Here is a 12,838-nt window from a genome sequence, read left to right as displayed (position 1 = left end):
TGGGTGATGGTGGGTCTCAGGCCCGGGCTGCTGCGACTGGTGTGACCGGGTGGTTTGTTTGTTTGTTTTTTGTAGAGGTCTTCCTGGGTGGGGTTGGGTTGAGTGGGGTGGGGCGGGATGGGTACCTTCTGGGGGTACAGTAGCTCCCGGAATATGGTCGCTGCAGGCCCCGAGCCTGGTGGACATCAGGCCCTCCTGCCCATTGTTGGCTCCCAGGTAGCGGGGATGCCTATTGCAGCCAGTCCCTGGCTGCCCTCTCTGGGGGAGAGTAGCTCCCCCGGTATATATCCCCATACCCCTCTCCCTTCTGGCTCCTGTACACAGCACACACTCACACATGAAGGGTTTTGGGGGCGTGTGTGTTCGGTGGGGTGTAGTGGATGGGGCCACGTAGGTGGTCCCCTTTGGTTGCACTCTGCAGTTCACTGCCCCTGTTTTTATTACACCTTAGACATTACTACTTATCAAACACACTCACACACACACATTAGGTCTTGGGGGGTGGTTACACTGAGTGGCATCTGGTGGGCGGGGCTCTTTGGGTATGTAGGCTGCCCAGAGTGCCGCGCTCCCAGTTCTACAAGTTTGGCTGCCCCTCAATTTTAATTGCTCACTATTCGAAAATATTGAAGAGCCAGAAGGGTGAGGGGAGGGTTCTTCTTCGCACACCCCTGCTTCCTGGTGTCTGCTCGGGGCAGGAGGGGCCAGGAGGATTAATTAATTGTTCTGCTGGTTCGGGGTCTGTGGTGGCTGGGGGGTTGCTGGCCTCCTGGTGTGCCCGCTGCAATACACCCCAGCAGAGTCGAGGGAGGTAGGATGTGTGGATGTGTGGATGTATGGGACGTGAAAGTGTGTGTGGTAATGATTGGGCCTGGATCTGGGACTTGCTGTCGCCTGGCCTGCCTGTGTTTCTCCCGATGGGGCATCAGCGTTGCCTCTCCCCACTGCTCGCGACTTCACCCACCTGTGGGCACGTCTTGACTCCCAGGGCACTTGGCCAGGGGCGCTGGGGCAGGCGCTGACCCACTTTGTGGCTGTCTGGGGCGCTTGGCCCTCTTGGGTATTGGGTGGGGCCTCTGCCGGGGGGTTTGGGGGCGCTCGGGCTCCTGGGGCCCAGGTCCAGTGCACGGCCCATGTCTGGGCGGCTGGGGCCTGGCGGGGTCGGTGGGCTGTTGCCCCTGGTTCCCGGAGTGCCTCTGCCCTATGCTTATGGGGGCTCTTTCCGGGGGCTTCCTCTGCAGTCTTCTGGGTGGATGCGTGGTTGCCCCTGCGGTGGGCTGCCTGGGTTCTGTGCTCTGTGGGGGCTGCTGGTGGCCTGGGTCTTGTGGCCCTCTCTGCCTGCTTCTGATTGCTTGGGGGGGGGCTGTGGATTGTGGCCCTGTACGCTTATACACTCATAACTAAGCACGGTTATCATGTAGGTCCTGTGCCATGGGTGTTGCATGTTCTCACACACACACACACACATTCATTAGTCCAGTAGCATGGTCACTAAGCAGTTGATGTATTATCATGTCGTCTCAGGTCATCTATATCCACAGCTGTGTTGTATGCGATTGCCGCTTCTTGTGCTTGTTTTTGTTTGTTTGTGTGTTTGTTTTTTCTCTGCTTGTCTGCTTTCAGGTGCTCCTGGTGGCGCTAAGGCTGGATTCCCCTCATAGGCCATGGATTGTTGTCTGTTTTGTTTTTTACAGGTGTAGCAGCTGGTTGTCTGGTTTTTGTTTCTATTTTTGTTCTGTTTCCTCTTCTTTCCTCTTCTTCTTTCCTTGTCCCCCGGTCCGGTTCAGTTCAGTTCATGTCATATATTGTAAACAGAAATAAATAAATGGGCATCAAGGGGAGCTTTACATTTATAAAACTTCCCTTGGCAAAACAAATCTGTTTGGCATCAAAGGTATTCAGACTACAATTCTTCTGACATAATGCTGAACAGGACAAGGGGAAAAAAAAGTAAAGAAGACAGTTCTGCCGAAAGCCAGGGATAGACCTGTTCTAAGTTCTATACTTTTTAAAAGGGGCGTGTTTATCAACTGTGGAATTAGAAGATTTACAAAAATGGTCAAGTGCTAGATCTTCATCTGGGATTTTAACAGTGTCATATAACTATTCACAGATCAGTTAAAAAAAAGCCTGCTCATGGAGATGTTTCAGGATCTGGATACCAAGCGTGGACCTAATGTTTTCATTTTTGCAATTCTGATACAGGCTATTGAGCAGTGATAACTAACACCAAGTTCAGATACTGCGGATTTTCTACCTTTGATTTGTTAAGATTGAGCCAATCAGGGACAACCTTGAAGGATCTCTTTGGTTTTGTAGGATCTGTAATTACCTGAGAAAGGTTGATATTGGTACACACCTTTTTTAAATGATCAGAGGCAGAGTTCAACTTGTTTAAATTAAAATTGCCACACAGAGATTGGGTTTAGGCCACATGCACACAGAATGACATCAACAAATATAAGAAATATTAAACATTTACACATAGATTTTTGAATATATGTAGAGGAATGATACTTTGAAATGTGCTCATTGCGGAGTTAGGATCAGTTGAGTAATGAAGGTTGAACTATTCTGGGAAAGAGGTTCTATTCCCAGCATCATGATGGACACTCCTGATATAGAAGGTTTCGCTAACGCATTGGAATTGTTTTACTATTTTCATATGCATGTGCAATGAAGAATTGCTTGCTGCTGATAAATGCAAAGAAGAACAGCTTACACATAGATGCTCACATATAGGCTGCTGAATGCAATGAAGACCTGCTTATCAAGTAAAGTTCAATGTCAATGTGTAATATTCAATTAGGATTTGCAAAACAGTGAAGTTAAACAATGAATGGGTCCATAGTCGTATGAGAAGACTACAGGAATATTTACCTGGGTGTACGTTCAAACAGAGATGAGAAAATTGCGATAAATAATTGTTTGTTTGTTTGTTAGTATGTATATGAATGTTATGTGTATAAACTGTGTTGAGTTATAGTTACTCAGTAGTGTCTCAGTGAAACAACCGACGGGGGAAGCCTTGCGGTGACAACAAAAGCAGTGTTTTACTGATCAGTCAAGTTGCTCCAGTGTACTCCATACAAACTGGTTGGCTACTGAAGGGATAGAAAATGGGGAATACTTGTTTTAAAGCAAACACGGAATTAGATGGGAAAAATACATGTTTTAACGGGACCCAGACAATATTAAATACTCAGACAGATGGGAGAAGAAGTGTAGTTTTGTAGGAAATCACAAAATTATTACATAGAATTAGTGAAATCAATTGAAGAATGCCTTTCTGAAGAGCTGTTTACCACAGATGAGCAGCTTTGCGACCAAGCACATTGTAGATCGCTTTACTGCCAAAATGATCTAATTTAATGGATTGGTTTAGACATGCATAACAGCATTTTAAGAACAAAGAGAGAAACAAAAAGGGACAACGCTTCATGGTGGAAGGTGATGTATAAAAAACTGTGTATATGATGAAGGGGGTGGCAACACCCATTCCGAAATCCCGCCATTCCGACATCCCGCTATTCCGACATCCCACCATTCCGACATACCACCATTCTGACATACCGCCATTCCGACATGCAAACGTCCCACCATTCCGACATCCCACCATTGCGACATCCCGCTATTCTGACGTTCAAATGTCCCACCATTCCGACAAGGCTTTCCGTATAAGGAAATGTGTGTTACTCAACAGGTGAGTCCCTTCTTTCTGTTCATGCAATTTATATGTTTAACATGTTTATAGACAAGCGTTATTAAAAACACAAAGTCTCGGCAACTGGAGGAGGAGAAGCAGTCCGCGGTGGTTTTCAATCACACACTCCAATGCCACTTGTTTCAACTTCCGAAAATTTAATCCAGGAAAAAAAGGCTTACAAACATGGACCAAAACGGCTCCATAACACGCACAAGAATCCAAAAGAAACGAAAGTTAACTAAAAGAAAGCAAATAAACAGTATGAAGTGGTCAAAATTGGTTTTACGCATGCCTATGTGCGTCTGGCACATGCGTCTTCGGGCTCTCCCACGTTGGTTTGTGGATGAAAGCTATATGTTCAGCTGTAATGTCATGTAAAAACAATCTCTACATGACATTTAGTCCCAGGTGTGACCAGTTAGGTCCTTAAGATATCAACAGGCTGTATAAAGCTACAACCGTTGCGGCTGTGTGTTTGTGCCAAATGCGCAAAACCCATCCGCGCTTCCCAAAATTGGAGTGAGTACTCATAAATCACGTGAATAACATGAATAAACGTTTTTACTGCATTTTGTTGTGTTTTATACGTTCTATGCTGTCATTTCTCTCTTCTCCTATTGGCAAGGCAAGGCAGAGTGCTCGCAACTGTGTCCTGTGCAGTAGCCGTGATATCTGTAATTGCAATTATTACTTTTGCATATGATGACAGCGTGCAAAAGACGCATGGGCTCTGTGGAGAGCTCCGCTCCAGCTGGCTGCTGTGACAGCTCACTGACACTGTATTTCTGCTTAATCAGTTTCAGTCTCGCCAGAGTTACATTAATATCTGTATTTTTATATTTGAAATTCAGGGGATTTTGATAATAGATTATTAAAGTTTGTTTGCGAGGCTGTGGCCTCTGCATGTGCAAAGCTTGTGCGCCAAACTTTAGGGCGTATTTGCGCCGGCATATCATTAGTGCAAAATGTTTTGGGTAAAAAATAGGCTATTAAAAGGAACTGTCGGAATGGCGGTATGTTAAAAAAAACAAAAAACATACCGCCATTCCGACCATAGGAGGAAAAAAGTGTCGGAATGGTGGGACCTTTGATAAAAAATTAAGTGTCGCCATTCCGACAATTGGAGACCCATGTCGGAATGGCGAGATGTCGGAATGGCAGCATGTAACCATGATGAAGGAGAGACCATTTGAGCAGCACAGCCATTTCGCAGCACAGGGATAGCAATCCAAGTTACAGGATCTCCCACGTGGTATCACCTGTCACATTGTGTCAAGGCATCAAAAGAAGAAAAAATCACCAAACTCAAGGACAAAAAGACAAAGACTCCGGTGAACGAAGACAGAGGACTGACAAACTTGAAATACAAAAGGATTCTCGATATCAAGATCCAGAAGAAGAGGCTAACAATGCCACGAACACTTACGATGCTGGGAATGATGCCAGCAATGAACAGAGAAGAAGATTCAGTGTCATCAATCTGCATTACGTGCCTCTAATGAGGGGGTGAATATAGAATCCTCAACGATTACAACGTCTCTGGGAACTGTGACAACAACAAGGTTTAAGCCATTTTGATATATATTGTAACCTATTGTCTAAGGAATAGTGCTGAAAATGAGGTAAATCTAATCCACCACTGTCCTTGGTCTTCTGTAGGGTTTTTAAACTAATACGTGGTGGTTTGTTTTTCCACAGAAATTTGGAGATGCATGAATCTAGTGACTTAAACCAAGTAGCAGATGGTTTTATGGGGATCATTGAGAACAAATAGTTAACTTTTGGTAGTATCATCATTTTAATGGATGTAACTCTCCCCATAAGTGATATAGGTAAGGACTTCCAACGAGAGATCGTCCTCTACTGTCTTTAATAATTGCACATAATTTAGCTTTGTTAGCTCTGAGAGCCTGGAGGAAATGTTTATGCCTAAATATCTAATATTTCCTGACTGTAAAGTGATCGCAGGACCCTACAGTTAATGGGCAGAACTGTGGTCTTAGACCAGTTGATAGAGTAGTCAGAAAGTGCTGAGAATTTATTTATGAGTGTGATCGTGTGACTGAGAGACGTCTGTGAGTTCTGAAGGAAAAGTAATACATCATCAGCATAAAGACTTATTTTATGCTCAATATTTTGGGATTAATTACTCACAAACGGGTAAGAAAAGGTAGTATTGCCAGACCATACATGATCAAAACAGGGAGCGGAGGTGGTTCAGCTGCAAGGTGTGAATGTCTGACTATAGTTTGTAAAAAGCGGGTAAGATAAGGTGCGAATGCCCGACAATGTATGATCAAAAGAGGGAGCGGAGGGTTTTGGCTACAAGAAGGTTTGAATGTCCGACCATAGTTTGTAAAAAGCGGGTAAGAAAAGGTTACCATACATCATCAAAAGCAGGAGCGGATGTGTTCGGCTACAAGAAGTTTTGAATGTCCATCAATAATTGCTTTAAAACATGAAAGAAAATTTTCGAATATCAAACCGCACATGATCATAAGCGGGAGAGGAGTTGTTCAGCTGCAAGAAGGTGTGAATGTCCACCCATAATTACTGAAAAATGGGTAAGAAAAGGTGAAAATGCCCAACCATACATCATCAAAAGCAGGAGTGGATGTGTTCGGCTACAAGAAAGTTTGAATGTCCGACCATAGTTTGTAAAAAGCGGGTAAGAAAAGGTTCGAATGCCCGAACATAGACCATCAAAAGAGGGAGCGGAGGTGTTCCGCTGTAAGAAGGTGTAAATGTCCGACCATAGTTGGTAAAAAACGGGTAAGAAAAGGTTAAAATACCCGACTGTACACAATCAATAGGGGGAGCGGAGTTGTTTGGCTACAAGAAGGTGTGAAAGTCCGACCACGGATTGTAAAAAGCGGGTAAGAAAAGGTTCGAATGCCCGAATATATACCATCAAAAGTGGAAGTGGATGTGTTCGGCTGCAAGAAGGTGTGAACGTCCGACCAAAGTTTGTAAAAAGCAGTTAAGAAAAGGTTCGAATATCCAACCAAACATAATCAAAAGCGGGAGCAGAGCTGTTCGACTGCAAGTAGGTGTGAATGTCAGATCATAATTTGCAAAAAGCTGATGAGAAAGGGTGAGAATGCCCGGCTATACACCATCAAATGCGGGAGCGGAAGTGTTCGGCTGTGAGTAGGTGTGAATGTCCAACCATAATTGCTAAAAAATGTGTTAGAAGAGACTAGAATGCCGGACAAGACATCATCAAATGCGGGAGCGGAGTTGTTCGGCTGTGAGTAGGTGTGAATCTCCGAGCATAGTTTGTAAAAAGGGGGTAAGAATAGGTTCGAATGCCCGAACATACACTATCAAAACAGGGAGCTGAGGTGGCTCAGCTGCAAGGTGTGAATGTCTGACTATAGTTTGTAAATAAGGTGCGAATGCCCAACAATGTATAATCGAAAGAGGGAGCGGAGGTTTTCGGCTACAAGAAGGTTTGAATAGCTTGTTTGCTTTAAAACAAGTATTCCCCATTTTCTATCCCTTCAGTAGCCAACCAGTTTGTATGGAGTACACTGGAGCAACTTGACTGATCAGTAAAACACTGCTTTTGTTGTCACCGCAAGGCTTCCCCCGTCGGTTGTTTCACTGAGACACTACTGAGTAACTATAACTCAACACAGTTTATACACATAACATTCCTATACATACTAACAAACAAACAAACAAACAATTATTTATCGCAATTTTCTCATCTCTGTTTGAACGTACACCCAGGTAAATATTCCTGTAGTCTTCTCATACCGACTATGGACCCATTCATTGTTTAACTTCACTGTTTTGCAAATCCTAATTGAATATTACACATTGACATTGAACTTTACTTGATAAGCAGGTCTTCATTGCATTCAGCAGCCTATATGTGAGCATCTATGTGTAAGCTGTTCTTCTTTGCATTTATCAGCAGCAAGCAATTCTTCATTGCACATGCATATGAAAATAGTAAAACAATTCCAATGCGTTAGCGAAACCTTCTATATCAGGAGTGTCCATCATGATGCTGGGAATAGAACCTCTTTCCTAGAATAGTTCAACCTTCATTACTCAACTGATCATAACTCCGCAATGAGCACATTTCAAAGTATCATTCCTCTACATGTATTCAAAAATCTATGTGTAAATGTTTAATATTTCTTATATTTGTTGATGTCATTCTGTGTGCATGTGGCCTAAACCCAATCTCTGTGTGGCAATTTTAATTTAAACAAGTTGAACTCTGCCTCTGATCATTTAAAAAAGGTGTGTACCAATATCAACCTTTCTCAGGTAATTACAGATCCTACAAAACCAAAGAGATCCTTCAAGGTTGTCCCTGATTGGCTCAATCTTAACAAATCAAAGGTAGAAAATCCGCAGTATCTGAACTTGGTGTTAGTTATCACTGCTCAATAGCCTGTATCAGAATTGCAAAAATGAAAACATTAGGTCCACGCTTGGTATCCAGATCCTGAAACATCTCCATGAGCAGGCTTTTTTTTAACTGATCTGTTGAATAGTTATATGACACTGTTAAAATCCCAGATGAAGATCTAGCACTTGACCATTTTTGTAAATCTTCTAATTCCATAGTTGATAAACACGCCCCTTTTAAAAAGTATAGAACTCCCTGGCTTTCGGCAGAACTGTCTTCTTTACTTTTTTTTCCCCTTGTCCTGTTCAGCATTATGTCAGAAGAATTGTAGTCTGAATACCTTTGATGCCAAACAGATTTGTTTTGCCAAGGGAAGTTTTATAAATGTAAAGCTCCCCTTGATGCCCATTTATTTATTTCTGTTTACAATATATGACATGAACTGAACTGAACCGGACCGGGGGACAAGGAAAGAAGAAGAGGAAAGAAGAGGAAACAGAACAAAAATAGAAACAAAAACCAGACAACCAGCTGCTACACCTGTAAAAAACAAAACAGACAACAATCCATGGCCTATGAGGGGAATCCAGCCTTAGCGCCACCAGGAGCACCTGAAAGCAGACAAGCAGAGAAAAAACAAACACACAAACAAACAAAAACAAGCACAAGAAGCGGCAATCGCATACAACACAGCTGTGGATATAGATGACCTGAGACGACATGATAATACATCAACTGCTTAGTGACCATGCTACTGGACTAATGAATGTGTGTGTGTGTGTGTGAGAACATGCAACACCCATGGCACAGGACCTACATGATAACCGTGCTTAGTTATGAGTGTATAAGCGTACAGGGCCACAATCCACAGCCCCCCCCCAAGCAATCAGAAGCAGGCAGAGAGGGCCACAAGACCCAGGCCACCAGCAGCCCCCACAGAGCACAGAACCCAGGCAGCCCACCGCAGGGGCAACCACGCATCCACCCAGAAGACTGCAGAGGAAGCCCCCGGAAAGAGCCCCCATAAGCATAGGGCAGAGGCACTCCGGGAACCAGGGGTAACAGCCCACCGACCCCGCCAGGCCCCAGCCGCCCAGACATGGGCCGTGCACTGGACCTGGGCCCCAGGAGCCCGAGCGCCCCCAAACCCCCCGGCAGAGGCCCCACCCAATACCCAGGAGGGCCAAGCGCCCCAGACAGCCACAAAGTGGGTCAGCGCCTGCCCCAGCGCCCCTGGCCAAGAGCCCTGGGAGTCAAGACGTGCCCACAGGTGGGTGAAGTCGCGAGCAGTGGGGAGAGGCAACGCTGATGCCCCATCGGGAGAAACACAGGCAGTCCCAGATCCAGGCCCAATCATTACCACACAAACTTTCACGTCCCATACATCCACACATCCACACATCCTACCTCCCTCGACTCTGCTGGGGTGTAGTGCAGCGGGCACACCAGGAGGCCAGCAACCCCCCAGCCACCACAGACCCCGAACCAGCAGAACAATTAATTAATCCTCCTGGCCCCTCCTGCCCCGAGCAGACACCAGGAAGCAGGGGTGTGCGAAGAAGAACCCTCCCCTCACCCTTCTGGCTCTTCAATATTTTCGAATAGTGAGCAATTAAAATTGAGGGGCAGCCAAACTTGTAGAACTGGGCAGCCTACATACCCAAAGAGCCCCGCCCACCAGATGCCACTCAGTGTAACCACCCCCCAAGACCTAATGTGTGTGTGTGAGTGTGTTTGATAAGTAGTAATGTCTAAGGTGTAATTAAAACAGGGGCAGGGAACTGCAGAGTGCAACCAAAGGGGACCACCTACGTGGCCCCATCCACTACACCCCACCGAACACACACGCCCCCAAAACCCTTCATGTGTGAGTGTGTGCTGTGTACAGGAGCAAGAAGGGAGAGGGGTATGGGGATATATACCGGGGGAGCTACTCTCCCCCAGTGAGGGCAGCCAGGGACTGGCTGCAATAGGCATCCCCGCTACCTGGGAGCCAACAATGGGCAGGAGGGCCTGATGTCCACCAGGCTCGGGGCCTGCAGCGACCATATTCCGGGAGTTACTGTACCCCCAGAAGGTACCCATCCCGCCCCACCCCACTCAACCCAACCCCCCCCAGGAGGACCTCTACAAAAAACAAACAAACAAACCACCCGGTCACACCAGTTGCAGCAGCCTGGGCCTGAGACCCACCATCACCCAGCAACCCACCACCACCACTATGTGATAAAACTAATCAGAGGGGACCAGAGAGAATGAAATTCAGCCAATTGATGTTTTGAGGAGGCAGACATTGTTTCCATGCTAATATAATCTAAAAGAAAATTTCTAAACTGGTTAATACACAGATTGTTCTTCGCTTTCCAGTTCATGAGAATAGTTTTCTTTGCGATACATATCACTGTGACAACCATGTGTGCTGAGTTAATTTCCATGTTGATGTTGTCTAAGTCACCCAGTATGCACAGTGTGGGGCATGCAGGGATGCTACACTTTAGCCATGTTGACAGGTCCTCACAGACTTCAAGCCAGAACTTCTGGACAGGCGCAGAAAACCACAAAGCGTGTGCATAATCATCAGGTGTGTTATCTGTGCAATGTGAGCAGATGTTTGAGTGTGTTAGACCCATCCTGAACATCCTTTGTCCTGTATAGTGTGTTCTATGAAGGATTTTGTATTGTATGAGCTGTAAATTAGGATTTCGAGTCTTTATGAAGGTGTTCAAACATATTTGTGGTTAGAAGCTATGACCAGAACTGATGGATAAATCTGCCTCCCATTTTGAGGATGGAAGAGACATTGTGTCATCTATCTTAGACAATAATTTATATATTTTTGATAGTAGTTTTGGGGTACAGCTGCTTAGAAATTCTGCTACCCTAGTCGGGGGTTGTAAGTCTGGTTGGTGGAGGATATATCCATCCATCCATCCATCATCTGCCGCTTATCCGGGGGTCGGGTCGCGGGGGCAGCAGCTTGAGCAGAGAAACCCAGACGTCTCTGTCCCCGGCCACTTCCTCCAGCTCTTCCGGGGGGACCCCGAGGCGTTCCCAGGCCAGCCGAGAGACATAGTCTCTCCAACGTGTCCTGGGTCTCCCCCGGGGTCTCCTCCCAGTGGGACGTGCCCGGAACACCTCCCCAGGGAGGCGCCCAGGGGGCATCCTAACCAGATGCCCGAGCCACCTCATCTGACTCCTCTCAATGCGGAGGAGCAGCGGTTCTACTCCGAGCCCCTCCCGGATGACTGAGCTTCTCACCCTATCTCTAAGGGAGAGCCCAGACACCCTGCGGAGGAAACCCATTTCGGCCGCTTGTATTCGCGATCTTGTTCTTTCGGTCACTACCCACAACTCGTGACCATAGGTGAGGATGGGAACGTAGATTGACCAGTAAGTAGAGAGCTTCGCCTTCTGGCTCAGCTCCCTCTTCACAACGACGGGTCGGTGCAGAGCCTGCAACACTGCAGGCGCCGCACCGATCCGCCCGTCAATCTCCCGCTCCATTCGTCCGTCACTCGTGAACAAGACCCCGAGATACTTGAACTCCTCCTCTTGGGGAAGGATCTCATTCCCGACCCGGAGAGAGCATTCCACCCTTTTCCGGCTGAGAACCATAGTCTCGGATTTGGAGGTGCTGATTCTCATCCCAGCCGCTTCACACTCGGCTGCGAATCACTCCAGTGAGAGCTGAAGGTCACGGCCTGACGACGCTAACAGAACCACATCATCTGCAAAAAGCAGAGACCCGATTCTGAGGTCGCCAAATGGGACACCCTCAACGCCCTGGCTCCGCCTAGAAATTCTGTCCATAAAAGTTAGGAACAGAATCGGTGACAAAGGGCAGCCCTGACGGAGTCCAACTCTCACCGGAAACGTATCCGACTTACTGCCGGCAATGCGGACCAAACTCTGGCACCGGTCATACAGAGACCGAACGGCCCCTATCAAGGGGTCCGGCACTCCATATTCCCGGAGCACCCCCCACAGGACTCCACGAGGGACACGGTCGAACGCTTTCTCCAAGTCCACAAAACACATGTAGACTGGTTGGGCGAACTCCCATGCACCCTCCAGGATCCTGCCGAGGGTATAGAGCTGGTCCACTGTTCCACGGCCAGGACGAAAGCCACACTGCATCTCCTGAATCCGAGGCTCGATTATCCGACGGATCCTCCTCTCCAATACCCCCGAATAGACCTTACCAGGGAGGCTGAGGAGTGTGATACCCCTATAGTTGGAACACACCCTCCGGTCCCTCTTTTTAAAGAGGGGGACCACCACCCCAATCGGCCAGTCCAGAGGCACTGTCCCCGATGTCCACGCGATACTGCAGAGGCGTGTCAGCCAAGACAGCCCTACAACATCCAGAGCCTTGAGAAACTCAGGACGGACCTCATCCACCCCCGGGGCCTTGCCACCGAGGAACTTTTTAACCACCTCGGCAACCTCAGCCCCAGAAATGGGAGGCCCCGTCTCCGAGCTCTCCGACTCTGCCTCTTCCGAGCACGTGTTGGTAGGATTGAGGAGTTCCTCGAAGTACTCCCCCCACCGACTCACAACATCCCTAGTTGAGGTCAGCAAAGCCCCGTCCGCACTGTAAACAGTGTTGACTGTGAGCCGCTTCCCCCCCCTGAGATGCCGGATGGTGGACCAGAATCTTTTCGAGGCCGTCCGGAAATCGTTCTCCATGGTCTCACCGAACTCCTCCCAGGCCCGAGTTTTTGCCTCAGCATCCGCCAAAGCCGCGGCCCGTCTGGCCCGTC

Source organism: Leuresthes tenuis, unplaced genomic scaffold (genome assembly GCF_036924035.1).
Source record: "Leuresthes tenuis unplaced genomic scaffold, fLeuTen1.0.hap1 SCAF_15, whole genome shotgun sequence".
NCBI classification, from domain to species: Eukaryota; Metazoa; Chordata; class Actinopteri; order Atheriniformes; family Atherinopsidae; genus Leuresthes; species Leuresthes tenuis.
The sequence above is the reverse complement of the archived record's forward strand: the minus strand, read 5'-3'. Positions refer to the sequence as shown.